Here is a 25,782-nt window from a genome sequence, read left to right as displayed (position 1 = left end):
ACATTCCACCCTCTGGACACTTAAAAAAACATGTTTTCCCCATATACAAAATACATTCATTCCATAACAATATCAGAGAATCTTAAACCATTTCAGTAACCTTAAAAATACAATACAAGGTTAAAACTAGTACAAAATCTCAACGTTAACTACAGGCATTGTCTGTCCTACAGCAAAGCTCTCCTCTGGCTCTGGACCTGTAAAAACTCAAAACAAGTTATTTACTGCCAACCTACAAAGGAGGAACAGTCATAGGATACATATACCCATTTCTCTAGGGAGGAAGGAAAGAACACAGGGGTCACTGGGCCCACACAGTGTCAAAAACCCACAGGGAAAAGTCCATTAGATTTCAAAGTCTGAGAGTCATTTATCTTCGGGACTTTAGAAAGTGGCAGGTCCACCCTTTCCAAGGCCCTATGCAGAGGCTTGCCTGTCTTTGAACTCAATCTTGGGGGACATTGGGGAGACCACCATTTTCTTGGCTCCACCCTTTCCAAGCATTAGGGCTACACCTGGGCTCTCTGCCATCGCTGGGGCACATGCTCAACCCCTCTATGTGGTGGCAGCCAGGCTCTCTCCAAACCCCAAGGAATGTGTTTCACCCTTTCCAAGGCCTGAGGAGGCAGGACTCTTCCACAGCAATGAGGTGGAAGGCCCATCCTCTGTCTGTGGGCAAACTCACCCTTTCCACATCCTTGGGTGGATCCTCTCCCTTGGACTGAGGCTTCTTGACTTCAGACTCCAACCTCCATAGTCTTGCCTCTGAAGTTATTTTTCTTCCAATGTGTCCCTTCTCTGTCCCTCTCAGTCCTGACTAGCAGTGGTCCTGCAACACTCTTGTTGGCTTTCTATGCAGTAGCCTTGGATCATGCCCATCAGACATAAGGAGTTTCCACAAATCCTTCCTGGATAACTCCATGTTCAGTTCTGGCTTTTTCTGAAATGGCTGACTGGGTTCCACAACTGGCCAAATCCTCACATGGGGCATTATCCCCTGGGGTCTCCCTTCCTGGAAGCTCAGAGTTTTCCAGAACATCAATTTCTGGTTTCTTCATACCCAAGAGTCCAGTTCTCAGCTTACTTCTTCCCTGTCATATTTCACTATAGACTGCAAGGAAAAACCAGGCTGCAACTTCCACACTTAATTTGGAAATCTCTTCTGCTAAATATCCAAGTTCATGGCTTTTAAAATCTGCCTTCTAGCCAAAGCCACTAGTCAAAGCTGCCAGTTTATCTGCAATTTTAAAACAATGATCACCTTCCTTCCAGTCTGCAATAACACATGCCTCATTTCTGTCTAAAGCCTGGTCAGAGGTATCTTTAGAACCCACATTTCTACCAATAGTCTCTTCAAAGCATTCTAGGCCTTTATCAAGCTCCTCATAACTCCATCAAAATCTTCCCCTTATCCATTTAAAAAGCCATTCCAACATGTTTGGTATTTGCAAACTGCAGCAGCACCCCACTCAGTACCAAAATCTGTTCTAGTTTGCTAGCTGCCAAAATGCAATGTACCAGAAATGTAATGGCTTTTTTAAAAGGGGGAATTTAATAAATTGCAAGTTAACAGATTTTAGGCCATGGAAATATCCCAATTAAAGCAAATCTATAGAAATGTCCAATCTAAGGCATCCAGGGAAAGATACCTTCATTCAAAAAGGTCGATGAAGTTCAGGGTTTCTCTTTCAAGTGAGAAGGCACATGATGAACACGGTCAGGGCTTCACTCTTGGCTGGAAGGGCCCATGGTGAACACGGAATCATCTGCTAGTTTCCTCTTCAGCTCCCTGGGAGGCATTTTCCTTCTTCATCTCCAAAACTCACTGGCTGGTGGACTCTCTGCTTCATGATTCCACAGCATTCTCTGTTGTGGCTTTCTCATGACTCTGTCATTCTATTCTGCTCTGAATCTCCCACTTTCTCCAAAATGTTTCCTCTTTTTTAGGTTTTGAGTAAACTAATCAAGACCCACCCAAATGGGTGGAGTCACATCTCTATCTAATCAAGTTAATATCCACATTGATTGAGTCACATCTCCATGGAGATAACCCAATCAAAGTTTCCAATATGTGGCACTGAATAGGGATTAGAAGAAATGGCTGTCTTTACAAAATGGGATTAGGATTAAGACATGACTTTTCATACCTCCTTTCAAACTGGCACAGGAGCCAAAAGAAAAAATAATGAAGAAAAATGAGCAGAATCTGATGAACCCATGGGACACCATTAAGTGTACCAACACATGTATCATGGAGTCCCAGAGAGGCGAAAGAGAAAGAGGCAGAAAAAATATTTGAATAAATAATGGCCAAAAACTTCCTAAATCTAATGAAAGACATGAATATACATATCCAGAAAGTTCAAAGGACTACAAGCAGGATAGATGCCAAGAGATTTACACCAAGACATATTGCAGCAAAATTGTCAAAATCCAAAAAAAGAGGATTTTGAAAGCAGTGAGAGAGAAATGATTTGGAATCCCCCAAAGGATTAGCAGCAGATTTATCAACAGAAACCGTGGAGGCCAGGAGATAGTAGAATGATACATTTAAAGTCCTTGTTTTAGTTTGCTAGCTACTGGATGCTATATAAGAGAAATGGCATTTAAAAAGGGGAATTTATTAAGTTGTAAATTTATAGTTCTAAGTCCATGAAATTGTTCCACTTAAAGCAAGTCTATAGAAATGTCCAATCTAAGGGAAACACACCTTGGTTCAAGAAGGCCAATGATGTTCAAGGTTTCTCTCTCAACGGAAAAGCACATGGTGAACATGGTGATGTCTGTTGGCTTTCTCTAGGCTTTTTGTTCCATGAAGCTCCCCTGGGGGTGTTTTCCTTCTTCATCTCCAAAGGTCTCTGGCTGCGTGGGCTTTCTTGTGGCTCTCTCATCATTCTGAAACCTTCTCCAAAATGCTTCCTCTTTTAAAGGATTCTGGTGAATTATTCAAGTCCCACCTGGAATGGGTGGAGTCACACCTGTCTCTAATCAAAGGTTAACACCCACAATTGTGTGAGTCACATATCCATTGAAACAATCCAATCAAGTTGCCAACCTATAGTACTGAATAGGAATTAAAAGAAAGGCTGCCTCCCAAAATGGATCAGGATTAAAACATGGCTTTTCTAGGGCACATAATCCTTCCAAGCTGGCATAGTTTTTAAAAAAAAAGAAATTGTGGGCGGGCCGCGGTGGCTCAGCAGGCAAGAGTGCTTGCCTGCCATGCCGGAGGACCCCGGTTCGATTCCCGGCCCCAGCCCATGTAAAAAACAAACAAACAAACAAAATATAATAAAACAAGAAAATGTTTAAAGATGTTTCCCTTTCTTCCTTCCTTCCTTCCTTCCTTCTCTCTGTCTTTCCTTCCCTTCCTCCCTCTCTCTTTAAAAAAAAAAAAAAAAAAAAAAAAAAAAAAGAAATTGTCAACCAAGAATTCTATATCTGGCAAAATTATCTTTCAAAAATGAAAGAGAAATTAAGACATTTATAGATAAACAGAAACTTAAATAATTCATTACTAGAAGATATGCCCTATAAGAAATGTTAAAAGAAATCTCTAATGCTGAAGAGGAGGATAATAAACAGTAACTCAAAGTCATAAGAAGAAATAAGGAACATTGGTAAAGGTAATTATATAGGTGAATATAAAATTCCATATTATTGCACTTTTGATCTGTAACTTCTTTTTCCTTGCATATGATTTAACGGGCAAATGTATAATACAACATTTAAAATCTGTTGATAGGGTAGTGCAATGGTGGCTAAGTGGCAGAATTCTCACCTGCCATGCCAGAGATCCAGGTTCAATTCCCAGTGCCTGCCCATGTGAAAAAAAAAAAAAACTGTTAATAGACTTAGAATATACAAAGATGTACTCTGAAAAAATAACAATATGAAGGGGGCGGGATGGAGATATATAGGAGAGTTTGGGAACTACTGAAACTAGGTTGGTACTAGTCAAACTTGGCTGCTATTAAAGATGTTGTTCTTGTTTGCTAGATGCTGGAATGCAATAAACCAGAAATGGAATAGCTTTTAAAGGGGGGGATTTAAGAAGTTACAAGTTTACAGTTCTAAGGCCTTGAAAATCTCCGTATTAAAGAAAGTCTATAAAATGTCCAAATTAAGGCACCATCAAGAGATTGCCTTCACTCAAGAAAGGCCAATGGAGTTCAGGACTTCTTTCTCAACTGGAAGGGCACATGGAGAACATGATGATGTCTACTAGCTTCCTCTCCAGGCCTCTTGCTTCATAAAGTTCCATGGAGGTATTCTCCTTCTTCATCTGCAAAGATTGCTGGCTGATGGATGTGGTTGTGTCATCATTCTTAAGGGGGACTATCTTCAGAATGCTTCCTCTTTTAAAGGATTCCAGTAAACTAATCAAGACCCATGTGGCATGGGTGGAGTCACATCTTCCTCTATTCAAAAGTTAATACTCACAATTGGATGAGTCACATCTCTGTAGAGACAATCTAATAAAGTTTCCAACATATAGCACTGAATAGGGTTTACTTTTTTTTTTTTTTTTTTGGCAAGGGCAGGCACTGGGAATCGAACCTGGGTCTCCAGTATGGCAGGTAAGAATACTGCCACTGAGCCACTGTCACACCACCCCGAATAAGGTTTAAAAGAACTGTTGCTCCCACATAATTGGATTAGGATTAAAGCATGGCTTTTCTAGGGTACATAAATCCTTTCAAACCAGCACAGATGTTAATTGTAATTATAAAGGTAACCACTAAGAATATACCTTAAAAATATAGAAAAAAAGGAAAGAAGAAAAGAATCAAAATAGTACACTACAAAAAAGCAACTAAATTTTTATAAAGCAGTAATGGGGAGTAAAAACCATTGAAGACATAGAGAAAACAAATAGCTAAATAGCAGAAGAAAATCTTTCTTTCTTAGTTATTATCTTAAATGTCAATGGTTAAACTCCCAAATTAAAAGGTAAAGATCAATATATTGGATGAAAAAACATAACTCACATACATTGAAGATATGGCCCAGTCAAAGGAACAAATCAAAAATTCAAATTAAATATAGGAGTTGAAACAACTAATTCAGGATGTTCAAACAGACATAGAAAATCTCATCAAAAATCAAATCAATGAGTTGAGAGAGGATATAAAGAAGACAACGAATGAATTAAAAAAAGAAATTGAAAGTCTGAAAAAACAAATCACAGAATTTATGGGAATAAAAGGTGCAGTAGAAAAGATGAAAAGAAAAAATTATGAAACCTATAACATTAGATTTGAAGAAGCACTTCTAGTGGGTGTCAGATGATATCTCATTGTGGTTTTGATTTGTATTTTCTTAATAGCCAGGGAAGCTGAGCATCCTTTCATGTGTCTTTTAGCCATTTGTATTTCCTCTTCTGAGACATGTCTGTTCATGTCTTCTGCCCATTTTTTAATTGGGTTGTTTGTCTTTTTGTTGTTGAGTTGAACAATCTCTTTATATATACAGGATACTAGACCCTTATCTGATGTGTGGTTTCAAATATTGTCTCCCATTGCATAGGTTGCCTTTTTACTTTCTTGACGAAGTTCTGTGATGCACAAAAGTGTTTAACTTTGAGCAGTTCCCATTTATTTATTTATTTCTTCATGCTCATGCTTTGGGTGTAAGATCTAGGAAACTGCCTATTACAAGTTTTATAAGATATTTCCCTACATTTTTTTCTAAAAGTTTTATTATCTTAGCTCCAATGTTTTGGTCTTTGATCCATTTTGAGTTAATTTTTGTATAGGGTGTGAGATATGGATCCTCTTTCATTCTTTTGCATAAGGATATCCCAGTTCTCCAAGCACCATTTATTGAAGAGATTGCTCTGTCCCCAGGTGGGTTGGCTTGACTGCTTTATCAAAAATTAATTGTCCATAGATGAGAGGGTCTATACCTGAACACTCTATTTGATTCCATTGGTCAGTATATCTAACTTTATGCCAGTACCATGCTGTTTTGACTACTGTAGCTTCATAATATGCCTGTGTTAGTTAGATTTTGTCAACTTGGCCAGGTGAGCATACCTAGTCTTGTTGCTGCAGACATAAGCCAATTACATCTGCAGTCGGCTAGGAGGCGTGTCTACTGCAATGAGTGACGTTTTACTTAATTGGCTGGTGCTTAAATGAGAGAGCGCAATGTAGCACAGCCTAAGCAGCTCGGCATTCCTCCTCTCAGCACTTGCAGCTCAGCCCAGGCCTTTGGAGATGCAGAAAGAAGTCACCCCAGGGAAAGTTGTTGGGACCCAGGGGCCTGGAGAGAAGACCAGCAGAGACCATCCTGTGCCTTCCACGTAAGAAAGAACCTCAGTGGAAAATTAGCTGCCTTTCCTCTGAAGAACTAACAAAATCAATCCCCTTTTATTAAAAGCCAATTTGTCTCTGGTGTGTTGCATTCCAGCAGCTAGCAAACTAGAACAATGCCGTTAAGTCAGGTAGTGTGCAACTTTCGACTTCATTTTTCTTTCTCAAGATATTTTTACCTATTCGGGGCACCCTGCCCTTCCAGATAAATTTGGTTATTGGTTTTCTATTTCTGAAAAGTAAGTTTTTGGGATTTTAATTGGTATTGCATTGAGTCTATAAATCAATTTAGGTAGAATTAACATCTTAACCATACTTAGTCTTCCAATCCATGAACATAGTATGCCCTTCCATTTATTTAGGTCTTCTGTGATTTCCTTTAGCCATTTCTTGTACTTGTCCTTGTATAGTTTTCTTTATATATATCCTTAGTTAAATTTATTCCTAAGTATTTTATTCTTTTGATTGCAATTTTAAATAGAATTTTTTTCTTGATTTCCTCTTCAGATTGCTCATTACTAGTGTGTAGAAACAGTAGAGATTTTTTAGTGTTGTTCTTGTAACCTGACATTTTGCTGAACTCATTTATTATCTCTAGTAGTTTTTCTGTGGATTTTGTGGGAGTTTTTGACATATAGTATCATATCATTTGTAAACAGTGAGAGTTTTACTTCTTCCTTTCCAATTTTGATGACTTGTATTTCCTTTTCTTGTCTAATTGCTTGGCTAGAACTTCCAGCATTCTATGTTAAATAACAATGTTAAATAATAATGGTGACAGTGGACATCCTTGTCTTGTTCCTGATCTTAGTGGGAAAGTTTTCAGTTTTTCCCCATTGAGGATGATATTAGCTGTGGGTTTTTTCATATATTCCCTTTATCGTGTGGAGGAAGTTCCCTTCTATTCCTATCCTATTAAAGTGTTTTCATCCAGAAAGGATGTTGAATTTTCTCCAATGCTTTTTCTGCATCAATCAAGAGCATCATGTGGTTTTCTTCTTTGATTTGTTGGGATGGTGTATTACATTAATTGATTTTCTTATATTGAACCATCCTTGCATACCTGGAATAAATCCCAGTTGGTCATGGTGTATAATTCTTTTTATGTGCTGCTGGATTCAACTTGCAAGAATTTTGTTGAGGATTTTTGCATCTATATTCATTAGAGTGATTGGCCTGTAATTTTCTTTTCTTGTAGTATCTTTGTCTGGCTTCGGTGTGAGAGTGATGTCAGCTTCACAGAATGAGTTAGGTAGCCTTCCCTACTCATCAATTTTTTGAAGAGTTTGAGCAGGATTGGTACTAATTCCTTCTTTTTTTTTGGAATACAAGTTTTTAAATTTTTATAAGTAACTTTTCTGTTACAAAGTTTACCCAGCTAAATCACAAAACCATCAACCTAAGATATCCAAATTATGTTTTATTAATAAAACAAGTAAAAACTGATTTATCAATCTTCATATAGAACTGCAGATGTAGCTGAAAAACAAGGCCTTGTTTTTAAAACAAAATGCATGAAATGCAAGGGCTTTGGGGCTGTTGTCTAATTAACTTGGATTGTCATACTTCTTCCCCATATACAAAACGCAAAGCCTACAAGTCAAGGTTTTGACATTCCTAGAGATCACTTGTAATGATCCTGTTTATTTTAGAGCTATCCACCTGCAAACATTCACAATGGGTGACAGTTGACATTATCTCCTAAGCTTTGCTAAAATTCAGCACTTCCCTTAGCCCTATTCTAAGCATTAATAATTTCATAATTTGGTCTTTTTAAGTGCATGCTGCTATTTCTTTTTCTTGATTTCCATTAGTTATATACATTCCTGATCATTTATTGAATATTTTCCTTATAAAAATATATCATCAAAATAGAGATGCTTGAGGTTGCTTCAGCGTTCAAGTCTGTTTTTCTTTTTTTCCAGCTTTTCTTCGTTGTCCTAAATATGACTAACCTTGTTTTATAAATACATTTGACACTGCCACCAATCAGGTTTAGAAACTGATTTCCCGAACAGTAAAGCACTTATAAACTTCTCTCCAAAAAACAGGGGGTGGGGGTGGGGAGGAGGCTGTAGGTACTGATGCTGCTGGTTTTAAATGGCACCTCCCCGATAACAATCTCTTGTGAAAGTTCTGCAGGACACCAGGCAGATGAAGCAAGCTTAACCTTGTTGCTCCATCGATGGATTAAAATTTTCTTTTGTTTTATGCTTCCTTGTGGAAGACAAGACACTGTGTTGTCACCCACTGCTAAACTCAACACATAGTGTGACCTACAGACATTAATTGCTGTCACCTTTCCTGCAATTCGTTGTGCAGTATCTGCATGTCTTTACAGCACACTGGCACTGAGGAGGGCCAAGTACAGAATAAGTAGTAGAGGAAAGTTATCCTGTGCATAGTTTCATTTCATTAATGCTTTTTATTTTAAGGCACTGCTTCTCTCAGGTAAGGCTTTTTAAAAAGGGTCATGATCGTGCTTAATCACTAAAGGGAAAAAGAAATTAGTTAACAAAAAACTTTACACTATACATATAGAAATATAAGAAAATAATAAAGAAGAGAAGAAATCATTTAAAGCGGACTTGAGAGATCTGAACAATAAGAGCTTTGGGGTATTTCAATGCATGTTTGTACAGACAATGCATGCTGCATTCTTTTTCATCTTGAGACTCTACTGGCTTCGCAGAGTGGAAACGTCTTCAGGGAAGACGAAGACAAGGCCAAGACTACCACAGATCTGTAAAGTTCTTCCCCTATTCATGAGTACTACGTGGCAGCAAATTACACCTTGTTCTTTTTCTTTGTGTACATAGCGTTTCACTGAAAGCTTTAAAAATTAAAAAAAAAAAAAAAAAAAAAAAGCTATCACTCTATTTCTTCCTCCTGTCAAAATTCAGTAGTGACATGAGGGGTGAAAGGTACTGGGAGCCCCCAAGCATTAGGCTATTGAGAATGATCCAAGATGGGACATTGGTAACACTGTACATGGCCAGGTGGGAGGAGCTGAATCCTTCAGCTGATGGCCTTTCACGTGATGGATTTCAATGCCTTTGACAGGATCCTAAGGTATTCTGAGTTCTGGGGGCTGGCACTTAGCATAAGCACAACACCATCTCATCACACCTTCAATTTGACAAAATCCTATGGAGCAGTGAAACTTTTCCCCTGATGACAGACTAGTTTCTTGAACTTTAGATGCAGTTTTAGAGAAGATAAAGGGCCACTGGCTCAGAAATGCCTTGGCATCTCACACTGTTCACATCGAATTAAGGCTGGATGGTTCAAAAAAGTACAATAAGTACAATGGCACTGAGTTCCCTCATCATCTTCTATGTCTTGATTCTTTGGTGTTTTGATGGTGGACTTCTGATCTTTGGGTTTTGGTGGCACAGGACCTACCAATCCAAGATTGTCATAAAAGTTATGAATAGCATTGGGATTAAAATGTGGTCCTGGGGCTTGAAAAAGATCAATTTCTTTGGTTAAGCAATCAATGTCAATCTGGAGTTGTCTATTACAACTTCTCAACTGCTGCATTTCTTCGAGGGAAGGTATCTGGGATATGGAATTTGATCTTCTGAGGCACCTTCGAGTTAGATTGTTTTCCATTTCACTGACCTCAGATTTTAGTTTCTCCAACTTTTTCTTTTGAACCTCAAGTTCTCTTTGAAGTTGTTCCATTCTGGCCTTCTGGTGTACCAACAAAGCTTGTGTATAGGCAGCACCGTCAGATCCCATGCTCAGTTTCGGCGCGTCACTTATTCTATCCACATGTGCTAAAGCAGTGTCTATGAGGTGCTAAACACTCTCGGTTTCTACATAATGATCAGGATGGTTTAGAAGATTTGTAAGTTCAAAGGTAGGGGACACCACCCCTGGAGAGACTGCTGGGGGGTTGTTGGGAGAAACTGTAATCTTGAAAGTGTACTTTGTATTGGGCTGCATAACAACCACACGAGGGGACATTGCAGAGTTAGCACCTACTGCCCAGCTTTTGGGGTGTGTGGTGGTGAATAAAGGCAGGGCCCATGCTCACTTGCCCGGACATGTTCCTGGAGGTGGCAGACGCTCCAGTGTTAGTGGATATGAAGAGTGTGGGCTGATTCCGCACCCCCCTGGTCATCTCCTGTGGTGGTATTAGCTGAAATATAGACCTTAGGTTGACTACGGGACATCACCTCATTGGTACTTGGAGGGCTGGCAGCTATGTAAACAGTGGGCTGATTTCTATTTAAGATATGACTGTTGACTGAAGAAGTACTATTGGAGGTTCGAGGTCCAGAGAAACGCAATTTTAAAGAACTGTTTCTTTGTGGGGGTTCAAGTTTAATTTCATTCTGGTTTTTCCAAGGTCCTGTTGAAATATTTTGAATGTTATATTGGCCATGGACAGAAGACTGTGAACTACTAGGTGGATGGACTGTTGGTGGCTGTAGAGTAGTAGGTGTACTGATGGGTATGTAGACATGGGAGGTCTGGTAGATTTGCTGACAGGGCTGCTGGGCTGAGGTATGTGGCAGAGGGTTAGATGTAGGATAGGCAGTCCAGGGACCAGGTTGTGAAGGTTGATAGACTTGTTGAGGGTTCATGGGATTGAGCTGAGATACCCAGCCAGTATGCTGTTGTGTCTGTCGAGCTGTACCACTAGAAGTCGTAATGTAAGGCCTAATATAGATAGAATTTCCCTGCGGACTGTTCAGTACAGATGGAGGTACACCATGGATGTGCAAAGATGTAGGAGTATTATGACCAGTCTGTATATTTGGGGCTAAAGTTACCATAATGGGATTAAATCTGGGAGTTTGTTGAGAAAGGTTAGATGTTCCTTTACTACCTAAGTGAAATCCAAGATGTGGTGCTGAATTTGAAGCACTAGATGGACTGGACATTCCAAAAACATTAAAGTCTTGAGGAACTTGAGCTGGTGCTGTCTGTGGCTCCTGCTGAAATAGTTCATTATTGGACTGGCCACCTTGAAGTTGTCCATCACTGATGCTGTGCGTTACAGTCTGACTTCCATTCATTCTATTCCCTTCTCTTCCACAGTGGTAAGCATTCTGTGATTGCAACTCCAAGTTGAGAGAAGTCATGTGATTGCATAGTCCAGAAATTCCAGAATCATCCAAAAAAATTCAAGTCTCCTGCACCATAAAGATACCTTATACTCTCCTGAGAGAGAACTGCACAATAGGCATCCAGGTTATTGTTATTCTGTAACATGCACCTGGATACAACAACTTTGGGTACTTAAGGGAATTTTTGTCACAGGTCATGTAAAACCTGAAAATCAGTTTGGTGGCTTCCTCAGGCCATTCTTATGTTGCCTGATCAGGACTATCTATGCTGTAGGCAAGTTTAGGCTTTAGTGAAAATAGTACTCATCTCTTCTGTCCAAGCATTTTCTGGAAATAGAAAAATTCAAATTGTAGCTGTTCTTGGTTGGCCCATTGCCATTTTTGCAGCTTACAAATTTTTAATTAAGTAACTGCAGTGAGCTAACTGCAGTGAGCCCATCTCTACTGGATACTTCTTTTCCAGGGCGGGTCCAGGAACTGGGCCTGGAGCCCTCGGCCGCCACCGCCCCCTCCTTGGCCACCGCTCCCACCACGGCCTCTGCCGTCGCCCCCGGCCGGGGATTCCCCGCCGCCTGCCCGCGCTGTCCGCTCAGCCCCAGCCGCCGCGGCCCGAGGTTGGGGAATCCGCCGGGCCGCTGGGCCACCGCGCCCCGATGCCGCAGCTCCAAGTGGACTGCTGGACCGCGCCACCGCGCACCCACCCTCGGCTCCCATCTCTGGGCGTTTGCCTGCCCCCCACCCCATACCCATCCCCATCCCCCACCCCCCGCGCTCGCTGCTGCCCTAATTTCTTCTTGAATGTTTGTTAGAATTCACAGGTGAAGCCATCTGGTCCTGGACTTTTTTCGGGGGTGGGGGGGGTCATATCTCCATCTTGCTTAGCACCTGGGCTATTTCTGTCTTAATCTCCAAATGTCTACATCAGCTCTGCTCTGAGCTCTCTCCAAAATATTTTCTTTTGTAAAAGACTCCAGTAAACTAATCAAAACCCACCTGGAATAGGCGGAGTCATATCTCCATCTAATGGAAAGGTACACCCACATCCATAACTGGCCATGCCACATTTCCATGAAGATAATCTAATCAAAGGTCTCCACCCTACAGTGCTGAATCAGGTTTAAAAGAAGTGGCTGCTTCCACAAGATTAGATCGGCATTAAAATATGGCTTTTCTGGGGTACATAATGATTCAAAAACGCACAACATCCAACCCATATTTTGGGGGAGTCAGGAAAGGTTGAGCTCTGTGGGCTAAAGGAAAACATCAAGCAAAGAAAGGTCTGTGTAAGAATGAATACAGCATGTAGCAGGGGACTAAATCACACTGTGCAGAAAGAAATGTTGGGGGCCTTATCCTGTGGGTATGGGAAAGTTAGCTGCCTTTCCTCTGAAGACTCTGAAGTACATGAGTGGTTCAGTGGTAGAATGCTCACCTACTGTGGGTGTGCTGGTTTGAAAGGAAGTATGCCCCCTAAGAAAAGCCATGTTTTAATATAAATCCCATTTCATAAAGGTAGAATAATCTCTATTCAATACTGTATGTTTAAAACTGTGATTGGATCATCTCCCTGGATGATGTAATTTAGTCAAGAGTGCTTGTTAAACTGGATTAAGGGACGACCTGTCTCCACCCATTTGGGTGGGTCTTGATTGGTTTACTGGAGTCCTATAAAAGAGGAAACATTTTGGAGAATGAGAGATTCAGAGAGAGCAGAGAATGCTGCAGCACCACGGAGCAGAGAGTCCACCAGCCAGTGACCTTTGGACATGAAGAAGGAAAACACCTCCCGGGGAGCTTCACGAAACAGGAAGCCAGGAGAAGACACTAGCAGATGACGCTGTATTCGCCATGTGCCCTTCCAGCCGAGAGAGAAGCCCTGACTGTGTTCGCCATGTGCCTTCTCACTTGAGAGAGAAACCCTGAACTTCATCGGCCTTCTTGAACCAAGGTATCTTTCCCTGGATGCCTTTGATTGGTCATTTCTATAGACTTGTTTTAATTGGGGCATTTTCTTGGCCTTAGAACTGTGAACTAGCAACTCATTAAATTCCCCTTTTAAAAGCCATCCATTTCTGGTATATTGCATTCCAGCAGCTAGCAAACTAGAACAGTGGGAGACCTGGGTTTGATTCCTGGACCATGCACCCAAAACAAAACAAAACAAAACAAAACAAAAAACTAGTTCATATCACCTAGTTTGATTTCCTTACCCCATGTTATTGACAACCTCTGTCAACATAAAAAGTTAGAATGGCCATACTCAAATACCCCTAATGAGTGGGTAAAAGATCAAAGGTGATGGTAGGGTTTAACAAATGAATATGAAAATGAATATGATTATTGAATAATAAAAGCGACATTTCTTTTAGTCTCCAGTATCTTGTAGTGGTTAGAAGTAAAAACCTAAAATTGTGGAATTGTGAAATTGTAACCCATACCAATCTTTGAAATCTGTTTTACAACCAATGTTGTAAATTGCTATGCTTTAAAATTTATTGCTTTTTCATATATATGTTATTTTTCACAAAAAAAATGTAGATTGTGATGATAAGAAAATATTTATTCCTAAAGCCTGCCATGTTCTGGAGTAGCTAGAAGGAAAAATCTGAGATGATGGTATAGTAGCCCATGACAAACTCTGGGATCTGCCCTGTAACTACTTGGTGAAGAGTACTTTGAAACCTATTGGTTTTTATTTCTTTGCTTTGTATATATGTTATTTTATACAATAAAAAGAGTTTTAAAAAAACTAGTTCATATTAGTGAGATCATACAATATTTATTTTTGTGTGTCTGATTTATTTCACTTAACGTAATGTCCCAAAGCTTCCTCCATTTTGTAGCATACTTCAGGACTTTATTCCTTCTTACTGCTTGATGAACTAATATTGATACACTATTATTAAATTAAGTTCATCATTTACAGTATGACTCACTCTTTTTGTTGTACAATTCCATGGGTTTTTTTTGTTGTTGTTGTTGTTTTTCTTTTCTTGCATGGGCTGGCACAGGCAATTGAACTGGGTTTCCAGCATGACAGGCAAGAATTCTGTCACTGAGCCACCATCGCACAAATTCCATGTTTTTTGACAAATGCATAGTGCCATATAGCCATCATCAGAATATCATGCAGAATAGTTTCATTGCCCTAAAAATACCCTGTCCTCACTTTTTCATTTCACCCTCCCTCCTCCCCAAACCTTGGCAACCTCTGATCTTTTCACTGTCTCTATAGTTTTGCCCTTTTCCAGAATGTCATACTGTTGGAACCAGCTATTGTGTAGCCTTTTCAGACTGGCTTCTTTTACTTAGCAATGTATATTCTATGTATTTTCATGGCTTGATAAGCCCTTTTTAGTGCGGAATAATATTCCATCATATGGATGTAAAACAGTTTGTTTATCTAGTAATCTGTTGAAGAACATTTTGGTTCTTTCAAGTTTGGGGCAATTACAAATAAACCTGCTATAAATGTTTGTGTGCAGATTTTTGTGTAGATATAAGTTTGCAACTCATGGATAAATTCCTAGGAGCTGGGTTGTATGGGATTGTATGACCACATTTAGTTTTGTGAGAAACTACCAAACTGTCTTCCAAAGTGGCTGTACCATCTTGTAACCCCACCTGCAATGAATGACAGTTCCTGATGGTCACATCTTTACTTGCATTTGGGGTTGTCAGTATTTTTTATCCTCGTCATTTTAATAAGCAAGTAGTGGTATATCATTGTTGTTTTAATTTGCAATTTCCTAATGACATATGATGTTCAGCATCTTTCATATGCTCATTTGTTATCTGTGTATCTTTTTTTGTATAGTGTCTGTACAGATCTTCTGTTTATTTTTTTATCATTGAAATTAAGAGTTCTTTGTTTATTTTGGATACAAGCCCTTTATTAGATAAGTATTTTGCAAATATTTTCTCCCAGTTTACAGCTTGACTTTTCATTCTCTTAACAGTATCTTTCACAGAACTGTGTTTTTTATTTTAATGAAGTCCTACTTATCAATTTATTCTTTCATGATCATGCTTTTGGTGTTGCATCTAAGAAGTAATCATCAAACCTAAGGTCACCTGGATATTCTCCTTTGCTATCTTCTAGAAGTTTTATATTTAGGTCTGTGATGAATTATTTTTTAATTTTATTAAAAAACCAATCAACATACAATATGAACATTCTTTTTTTCATCACATAGTTGTATATTCATCATCATGGTAATTTCTTAGAACATTTGCATCAATTCAGAAAAGAAATGAAAAGAAAAAAATTCTTACATACCATACCCCTTATACCTCCTTTTAATTGATCACTAGCATTTCAATCTACTACATTTATTTTAACATTTGATCCCCCTATTATTTATTTATTTTTAATCCATATGTTTTACTCATTTGTCCATAAGGTAGATAAAAGAAGCATCAGACACAAGGTTTTCACAATCACACAATCACGTTGTGAAAGCTTTATCATTATACAATCATCTTCAAGAAACATAGCTACTGGGACACAGCTCTACATTTTCAGTCAGTTCCCTCCAGCCTCTCTGTTACACCTTAACTGAAAAGATGATATCTATTTAATGCATAAGAATAACCTCCAGGGTAACCTCTTGACTCTGTTTGGAATCTCTCTCAGCCATTGACACTTTATTTTGTCTCATTTCACTCTTCCCCCTTTTGGTCAAGAAGGTTTTCTGAATCCCTTCATGCTGAGTCTCACCTCATTCCAGGATTTCCATCCCACACTGCCAGGAAGGTCCACACCCCTGGGAGTGATGTCCCACGTAGAGAGGGGGAGGGCAGTGAGTTTGCTTGCTGTGAGAGAGAGAGAGAGAGAGAGAGAGAGAGACCACATCCAAGCAACAGAAGAGGTTCTCTTCGGGGTGACTCTTAGGCCTAATTTTAAGTAGGCTTAGCCTATTTTTTGTGGGATTAAGTTTCATATGAACAAACCCCAATATTGGAGGCTCAACCTATTGCTTTGGCTGTCCCCACTGCCTGTGAGAATATCAAGATATCAAGAATTCTCCACTTGGAGAAGTTGAATTTTCCCCCTTTCTCACTATTCTCCCTAGGGGACTTTGAAAATACTTCCCTATTCTCTGTTCAAATCACTCTGGGATGTATCAGAGCATCACTCTGGACAAACCTACAAAATCTCATGCCCTACTCAAGCTTCCATGTACTTATGTGTTCAATTAAGCTGTCCACATAAGTTATATTAGGAAATGCACTAGTCAAAATATAAATTTTGTACCAAATAAACATTTTTTGCTTTAGTCTCACACATATGTTAAAAGTTTAAAAATATTAATTACCACCTATTTTCAACAGCCTGCCTTATTTACATTTCTTTGTTCTTTCTCATGCAAAACATTTTTAAATTTGTACATTTAGTCACTATCATTATACACTCTAGGCTTTCCTAGATTATACCATCTCAGTCTTTATCGTATAGCTTTCCTTCTGATTTCCTTTGTGCCCCCAGGCCTCCTCCCTCTATCATTCTCACATTCAGCTTCATTCAGTGTTCTAACATTATTGTATTACAGTTAGGTAGTATTGGGCTATCTATGATGCATTTTGATTCATTTTTGTGAAAGATGTAATGTCTTGCCTAGATTAATTTATATTGCTTCTTTTTGCCTTATTTGCCTTTTTATCATAGTTTGCCTTCTTTTTATTGAGTTGAGATTTTTAAGATACATTCTAAATACAAGTTCTTTATCAAATATTTGTTTTGTCAATATTTTCTCTCAGTATATGGTTTGCCTTTCATTTTATTACCTAACAGTGTCTTTCAAAGAGCAAACATTTTTAACTTTGCTGCAGTTCAATTTAACATTTTTTTCTTTAGGGGGCATGTGGTTTTTGTATGTGTGTTTTCCATGTAAGACATCTTTGCCTAGCCGAAAGTTTTCTTCTTTAAAAATGTAAGATTAGGTCTATGATCCATTTCTGATTTTATCTGATATAAGGTGTTCTAGTTTGCTACCTGCCGGAATGCAACACACCAGAGACGGATTGGCTTTTAATAAAAGGGGACTGATTTTGTTAATTCTTCAAAGGAAAGGCAGCTAACTTTCCACTGAGGTTCTTTCTTACGTGGAAGGCACAGGATGGTCTCTGCTGGTCTTCTCTCCAGGCCCCTGGGTTCCAACAACTTTCCTCAGGGTGACTTCTTTCTGCATTTCCAAAGGCCTGGGCTGAGCTGCAAGAGCTGAGAGGAGGAATGCCAAGCTGCTTAGGCTGTGCTACATTGCGCTCTCTCATTTAAGCACCAACCAATTAAGTCAAACGCCACTCATTGCAGCAGACACACCTCCTAGCTGACTGCAGATGTAATTAGCAACAGATGAGGTGTCCGTACCATTGGCTTATGTCTGCAGCAACAAAACTAGGTATGCTCACCTGGCCAAGTTGACAACTGAATCTAACACATAAGGTAAGGGTGAATATTTATTTTTTGCTCATGGACATCTAATTATTTCAGCATCATTTGTTGAAGAGAATATCCATTCTCCCATTGAATTACTTTGGCACCTTAACTATATATGTTTATGTCTATTCCTGGACTCTCAATTTTGTTCAGTTGGTCTGCCTGTCTAGACCCCCTCTTGATTACTGAAACTTTAAAGCAAATCTCGAAATCAGATCATGTGAGTCCTCCAACTTTGTTCTTCTTTTACAATATTGTTTTGGCTATTTTAGGTCCTTTGCATTTCCATGTACATTTTAGAAACAGCTTGTCATTTTCTACCAAAAGGCTGCTCAGAATTGCTTTGGTATTGTATTGAATCTATAGATGAATTTGAGAAAAATCAACATCTTAAGAATTTGAGTATTCTTATCAATTAATACAGTGTATCTCTCTGTTTACTTAGGTAATCTTTAATTCCTCTCAGAATAGTTTGTAGTTTTCAACTGTACAGATCTTATACAAATTTTGCTAAATTTAACCGTAAGTAAGGAAAACTGTGCATGTGAGAAGGGGATATATGGGAACTCAGCACTTTCTGCATGATTTTTCTGAAAACCTACAACTGTTCTAATAAAAAAATTAACCCATGCTTTTTTAATTCTAAGGTAAATAGTATTTAAAAGTTTTAATTTCCAATATGTCCATTGCTAATACAACTGACATTTGTATATTGATCTTATATCCTGACAGTTTGCTGAAATCACCTATTAGATTGGTACTTTTTTGTGGATTTCTTACAATTTTCTACATGGATCATCATGACTACTTTTGGTTTGTTTATTTGGTTGGTTGGCTTTTATTTATTTTTTAGAGCTGTTGTAGGTTCACAGAAAAATCATGAAGGAAGTACAGAGTTGCAATATACCTTCCCCTTACATCACACAGTTTTCCCTATTATTAACATTCTGCATTAGGAGTCTAGTTTTTACATTAAAGTATCAACTGAGGGTTCCCAGACTGATGTTAATAGTCTGATGATAAACGTTCAAATTGTGTATCTAAGTGAGTTCCAGCCAGTATTTATATAAAACAAAACAAAACCTTTTTTTCCTACTCTGATCCCAGGGCAAGGCAGACAAGATTTCTTATAGTTTTCTTATGCCAAGAGGCAGTTTTTCATGTCACTTAGAGTATAACTTTCGATAGCCTAGACTTTATTCAGGCCTCTTAATTCCAGTTCCCCATCTCATGAGAGGCTTGTTAAAACCTAGGCCCTCTGGATATCAAAACAGGCAAACTGCACCAACGCTGGCCCAGGGATACCTGAGTGAGGGCTCACTCATGTACTGCTCTTGTTGTTAGTTATCCATTGCTGCATAACAAACCACCCTAAAACTTAGTGGCTTTATACAGTAAGGATGTACGATTTCTCACAGTTCTCTGGGTTTGCTGGGCAGTTCCTCCATTGATTTCTTCTGGCCTTATTGACGCAGCTGCATTCATCTGGAAGATCAGCTGGACTGAATGGTCCAACTTGATTTCACTCACATGTCCCACAGTCAATATTGGCTGTTGGTAGATACACCTCAGTTCTTTCCTATGTGGCTGTTCATCCTCTAGAAGGTTAGACCAACTCCTCTAAATGGCAGTCTCAGTACAGTGGTCAAAAGCATGGAAGTGGAAAACTGTAAGGTTTCCTAAAGCCTAGCCTCAGATTTCATATTATGGCATTTCTGCCACATTCTGCTAGTTACAAGGGCAGCCCAGGTTTAAAGGGTTGGGAATAGACCATCTCTTGAGAGGAGTACAGCATAGTTACATTGCAAAGGGGTGTGTATACTGGGATGGATGCAATGTGTGACCCTTACTCTACTACACCGACTTTCTTTCTGCTCTGCAGTTAAGTGAACAGAAAGATCCCTTTATGAGAAATCTAGAGAATGGTTAGAGGCAATGATGGGGTAGGAAGTGCTAGTTTAATGTGTGAAAAGAATGAAGTATCTAAGAGGCTGGGACTGTGGGGAGAGGGGGTGAATTTGTGTTAAAGAAAGAAAGAAAAAAGTATAAAACTCAAGAAGAAATACAGCAGAAACAAAGAGAAAGTAAAATGTGAAAAGGTCTTAGAAATCCTCCCTGGAAAGAAAATATTTCCAAGAAGGGCAAGTCTCTCTTCTCAAAGGGAGAAATAAGTAATTTGTAATACTTTGTTTACATATAAAAATATACAAAATCCATCAAAGACTGATATTCTTAATGCTGATATGTTTGTAAGGTGCTGTGCTTCAATTTAAAGGGAAAGATACAGTGACAAAAATTGGAGTCATTAGGCAGAGATGCATATGGGAGTAGCAGCTGATATGACACAGGAAGCTTCAGCCCAAGAGTTATAATGCAGGGCTTGCTTATGCCGAATATATCAACACATTTAAAGTAGCCCAGGTTTATACAATAAAACTAGAGTTCTGGATCATCCCCTTTGGGGAAAGTAGGAAAAAGACAGGGAATTAGGGCTAAGACCATTGGTGGGAACCCAAAGTCCCTTAGATGGTTAACAGATTCCTGACTGGACTAGAGGGTATAAAGAAGATTGTTTCCCCACCTCAAGGCATCAATGGGAAGCCTTTTCTACCTGGACATCCTCCATGTCAAAGTATGGCTCTTGTATCAAGTATTATTGATCTGGAACTCAGGCCAGACTGTTGCTGAGTCTTATTGAAGTACCTGATACTGCTTTTCTTATCTGTTGTTGGTAGGGCCCAGGTGACTTCATAATGTCAACAAAAAAATCAGATGAATATTGAAGTGTTCTTTACGTTTCTATTAAAATGTTGCACAACAAAAAATATATTATTGCTTCTTTCACTGTATAAAGTGGGAAAAATGGTGAACTAAAAATCCCACATCTTGTAACCAAGAAATCAGGGTTAAAGGGATGATTTTGATTGCTGAATCATTATATAGATATTCCTCTCTGCTTTCTGGTATACTGGAGTAGATAGAGAGAAATACCTAAAATCTCCAAATTGTAATCCAGCTGCCTTGATCTCTGATAATGATTGTTTAACCTTTAGCTTCTGCCCCTGTGATTGGGAAAACCTTGTGACTAACCTTCATTTGTACTCATTTGTCCAGTTTTTCAACTTTAGAGTCTTGTAATCACTAAAGACATCCCCTAATGTTTATAAATGAAGGGTCCTGGGTCAGTCCAGAACTAATCTACTCCAAGTCCAAAGTTATCTTGATAACCAAGACTGAATCTAATCAAAATGGGCCTGCCTGACATGTGCAATAGCTTGCACTTTAATTTATAAGTCACCTATAGCTCATTATAATTCTAAAAATCATCATATTAATGCTGCCATTTTCTTACTTACCTTCTGTAGCTAAACTAAACATGTCATCAATCTGTGCATGTTCAATAATTAGATCACCTCTAATTACATAATCTGGGGCCACTGTGCTCATTATCCTAAACACTGCCCATCTTTTTTCTCTAATAAAACTATCAGAATGACTGCAGTTTGGGGAGACAGAGTGTGGGCTGTTAGGCCATCTGCTCTCCTTCTATGCACCTAGTAATAAACTCTTTCTCTCTTTGAAACCCTGGTGTCTCAGTAATTGGTTATTGAACATGTTGGGCAGAAGAATCCATGATCTTTGTCCAGTAACAATCTCTTATGTAAGAATGTCCAGAGCACAGTGAATAAAGAAGTATTTGTAAAGTTCTCTTGGGGGAATGGCAAGAAAGGGGGAAAATTCACCTTCCCCATTTGGAGAATTCCAGATATTCTCACAAGCAGTGGGGACAACCAAATCAATAAGCTGAACCCTCAATCTTGGGGTTGATTCATATGAAACTTATGCCTTCAAAGGAGAGGCTAAGCTTACTTAAAATTAGGCCTAAGAGTTACCCCCAGAGAACCTCTTTCATTGCTCAGATGTGGCATATCTCTCTCTCAACCAATACAGCAAGCAAAATTATTGCTTACTGAATTAAGCCTTACACAAAACAGCGTATGTTGTATATTTTAAATTTCACTTTTAAAAATTAAAGCATGGACAACTTATTCATTTTTGTTTTTTAGATTAAAGAAGTCAAAATTCTGAAAATTATATTTAAATAATTAATCTAATGTTAATGGAGAGGATTTTTTTTTTACAGCTTGGTAAGTATATTAGGAACTTTTTTTTTAATATATGAAGAACACTGCTTGATGCTACTTTAAAAAAAGAAGAAAATTTCGTAGAGATCTTTTGGAGGATATGCCTGGTCCATGACTGAATGATCCTTTCTTTCCCTGGAAGGTGATTTTGGTCTCCCAATTCATTAGTAGTGGCTCACCTATCAGTATGTTTTAGACTGCTAGGTAAGCCCCAGCTGATTAGACCAGGAATGGGCACCTGGAGAGAGAACCAATACACAATAAGCATAAACTAAGTAAATTATTTAGTATGCTAAGTGTTAAGTGCAATAGGAGAAAGGAAAAATATATGATCTATTGTTTCTGTCATTTGGAATTTGAACTAAGAGATTCTAGTTTAGTCAGGGCTGATTTGTAAGATAAAGGATTAAACTCAGAAAATGAAGGATGGTTTTCTTCTGAGTTCCATGAAAACTGTAAAGCAAAGAGGTTCTCTTCAGAGAACAAAGAATGAAGCAAGTGTTGCAGAGGAAAATAAACTGCATTTCTGACAATTTTTCAATTTTTAGTTGTAGTTCCTTCTTATGGTCTAGCCGAAGGACCTTTGTTATATGAGGTACCCCTGTTGTCAATACTTTAATTTATTTCCTTGCTTAAGTTAGCTTGAGTTGGTTTCCTTTGTTCCTTGCAGCCTGAGAGAACTAATAGCAATAATGCAGATATTAACAATAGCAGTCAACATTTACTGAGCACTGTGCTAGTTTGAGACTGCTGTGTACTCCAGAAAAGCCATGTTCTTTCAATCCTAATCCACACTTGTGAGACAGACCTATTGTTTCAATGGGTTTTTTTTATTAAGCAGTTTCCATGGAGATATGTCCCACCCAATCCTGGGTGGAACCTTTTGATTAGGTGGTTTGTGGAGATATGTCTCTACCCATTCAATGTGGGTCTTAATCCACTTCCTGGAGTCCTTTAAGAGGGAACCATTTTGGAAAAAACTCAGCCTATAGAGACAGAGACATTTTGAGATGTAGAAAGAAAACACCCTTGGGGAAGCTGTTCAAAACCAGAAGCCAAAGGACCAGGAGACACCAGCCACACGCCTTCCCAGCTGATAGAGGTATTCTGGACACCGCCGGCCTTTCTTGAGTCAAGGTATCTTTTCCTGAATGACTTAGTTTGGACATTTGTATAGCCATAGAACTGTAAACTTGTAACTTAATAAATCCCCTTTATAAAAGCCAATCCATCTGGAAAGATGGACAACTAGAGCAGCTTGAGATTAGCCCTGTTCCATGGAAAAGTTAGAGAGGGACAGGAGTGCGAGTAAGGCAGCAATTTGGGAGTGGGGCTGACCTGGGAGAGCCTTGTGTACCACATGTAACAGCCCTGATTGCAGAGGCCAAAGCACTGAGAGGCAGAAAGCTGGAGCCTGGCCTGGCGTGGAGGTGCAGAGTGGTGGAGCCCGCGGAGTTCATGGACAGGTCAGGAGACTAGGAAGTAAGACAGGCTGAATTCCTTGGGTGTACTGCCCTCACCGGCGCAGCCCCGGGACCGGTGACTCACCCCACACACCACAGACCTGAACCCCCTCACCAGCTCCCATTTCCCACACTCCAGGCATCCCAACCCCACCAGTCCCCAGTGCATATACCTGCCCCATGCTACTACCGCAAGTGCAGCCCAACCCACCCACCTCTCCTACACCCCTCCCAAGCACTACCTCCCCCTTCCTGTTCCTTGCAGGCAGTTAGTTGCCAGTGCATAAAGTTTGTGGGCACTAACCTCCATACCTAGGTTCCCCCCCGACCCTCTGCGGGAAGTGTCACACAGCCTCACCCCACCCTCCCTGACCTCGGCACATCCATTTACAGCGCTCCCAGTCCCACACATGTGCATGGGCCCCCAATCACATCATTCAGCTCTGGGAACCACAGTTTGTAGCAGTCCTAGAACCACACATGTGCACAGCCCTCAGCCTCATTTCCCAGATCTGAGAAAGTGCCGAAATGCACAACTGGGTCACATCTGCCCTCAATCCATGTAGGCATAATGCCGAGCTGCTGCTACAGCTCTACGCATGCACACAAAGGGCCTCATGCCTTAGACCAGTGCACACCAGGGTTACATCCTCCTGACCTGTGCACCCACATAGCTACATCCTCCCTGGCCACTGGGTGCCCATGTTCACAAGCATCAGTGTAACATCCCCAACCTGGGCCCATACCTGCCCTGAAACAAACCACCATACTGAGTGCCCCACCCCATGCCCTGCTCCCTGCTATACAAACATCCTGCAAACACAAGGCCTTAGACAAAAAGAAATCAACTCCCAAACTAAATCAATCAAGATATCTACATGAGACGAAGACGGCAGAAGATCACTAAGCATATCACAATGGAGACAGATATAGCCCTGCCTAACAACCAGATTAAAACACCTGAGGGGACACAGATTAGTTGGAACAACTAATCAGAGATGTTCATACAACTCTACTTAATAAGTGAGATAGCAAGTGACATAAAGGAGATCAAGAAGACAGTAGAAAACACAAAGAGAAATTTGAAAGAATACATAGAAAAATAGTGGAAATCACAGAGATTAAAGATTCTATTGATCAAATAAAAAACATATGAGAGGCACACAACACCAGATTTGAAGAGATAGAAGAAAGAATAAGTGATAAAGACAACAGGATAACTGACTTCAAAGACTAAAAACTGCAAATGGCAAAAAAAGATGGAAAAATTCAATAGGAACTCAGGGAAATTATAGACAAAACAAAGTGCACTAGTATTGCTGCATGTTGCAGAATCATTGGTGTCCCAGAAGAAGAAGAGGGGAGTATAGGGCTAGGAAGAGTAGTTGAGGATATAATGGGGGAAAATTTCCCAAACCTCATAAAGGACATAAATATACATGTCAAAGAAACCCAAAGAAGTCCAAATAGAATAAATCCAAATAGGCCTTCCCCAGGCACATATTAATCAGTCTGTCAAATGTTGAAGAGAAGCAGAAAATTCTGAAAGTGGTAAGAAAAAAACAATCTACTACATACAAGGGAAATCAAATAAGACTGAGTTCAGACTATTCAGCTAGCACACTGGAGGTGAGAAGGCAGTGGTATGATATATTCAAGATCCTGAAAGAGAAAGACTTCCAGCCAAGAATTCTGTACCCAGCCAAATTGTCCTTTGAAATTGAGGGAGAGATTAAATCTTTCACAGACAAAGAAGTCCTGCAAGAATTTGCCAACAAGAGACTGGCCCTACAAAAAATGCTAAAAGGAGTTCTGCCAGCTGAAAAAACAAAATGACAGGAGAGGGAGGTCTGGAGGAGAGCACAGAATTGAAGAGTACACTAAAGGTAACTTAGAGAATATAAAGAGGGAAAAAAGAATATATAGATCTGACAAATATAATAAAAAAGATAAGATGATGGATTCAAGAAACGCTTTTTCAGTAATAACTTTGAATGTTAACACACTAAATTTACCAAATAAAAGATTCAGATTGCTCTTTCTCAGCCAACACAGCAAGCAAACCGACTGCCCTCCCCCTCTCTATATGGGACACGATTTCCCAGGAGTGGGGAACTTCCTGGAAACATGGGAGAGAAATCCTAGAATGAGCTGGGACTCAGCATCAAGGGATTGAGAAAACCTTCTTGACCAAAAGGGGGAAGAGCGAAATGAGACAAAATAAAGTGTCAATGGCTGAGAGATTCCAAACAGAGTCGAGAGGTTATCCTATAGGTTATTCTTACGCATTAAATAGATATTACCTTTTTAGTAAAGGCATTACAGAGAGGCTGGAAG

General features: G+C 39.5%; 1 pseudogene; it reads right to left on the bottom strand.

The window, feature by feature from the left end:
* Nucleotides 1-9,551: 9,551 nt before the first annotated feature.
* Nucleotides 9,552-11,636, bottom strand: LOC143663569 (TGF-beta-activated kinase 1 and MAP3K7-binding protein 2 pseudogene; annotated as a pseudogene).
* Nucleotides 11,637-25,782: the final 14,146 nt, after the last annotated feature.

The sequence above is a fragment of the Tamandua tetradactyla genome, chromosome 19, assembly GCF_023851605.1.
Source record: "Tamandua tetradactyla isolate mTamTet1 chromosome 19, mTamTet1.pri, whole genome shotgun sequence".
NCBI classification, from domain to species: domain Eukaryota; kingdom Metazoa; phylum Chordata; class Mammalia; order Pilosa; family Myrmecophagidae; genus Tamandua; species Tamandua tetradactyla.
This window is presented reverse-complemented; position numbering and strand designations above follow the sequence as displayed.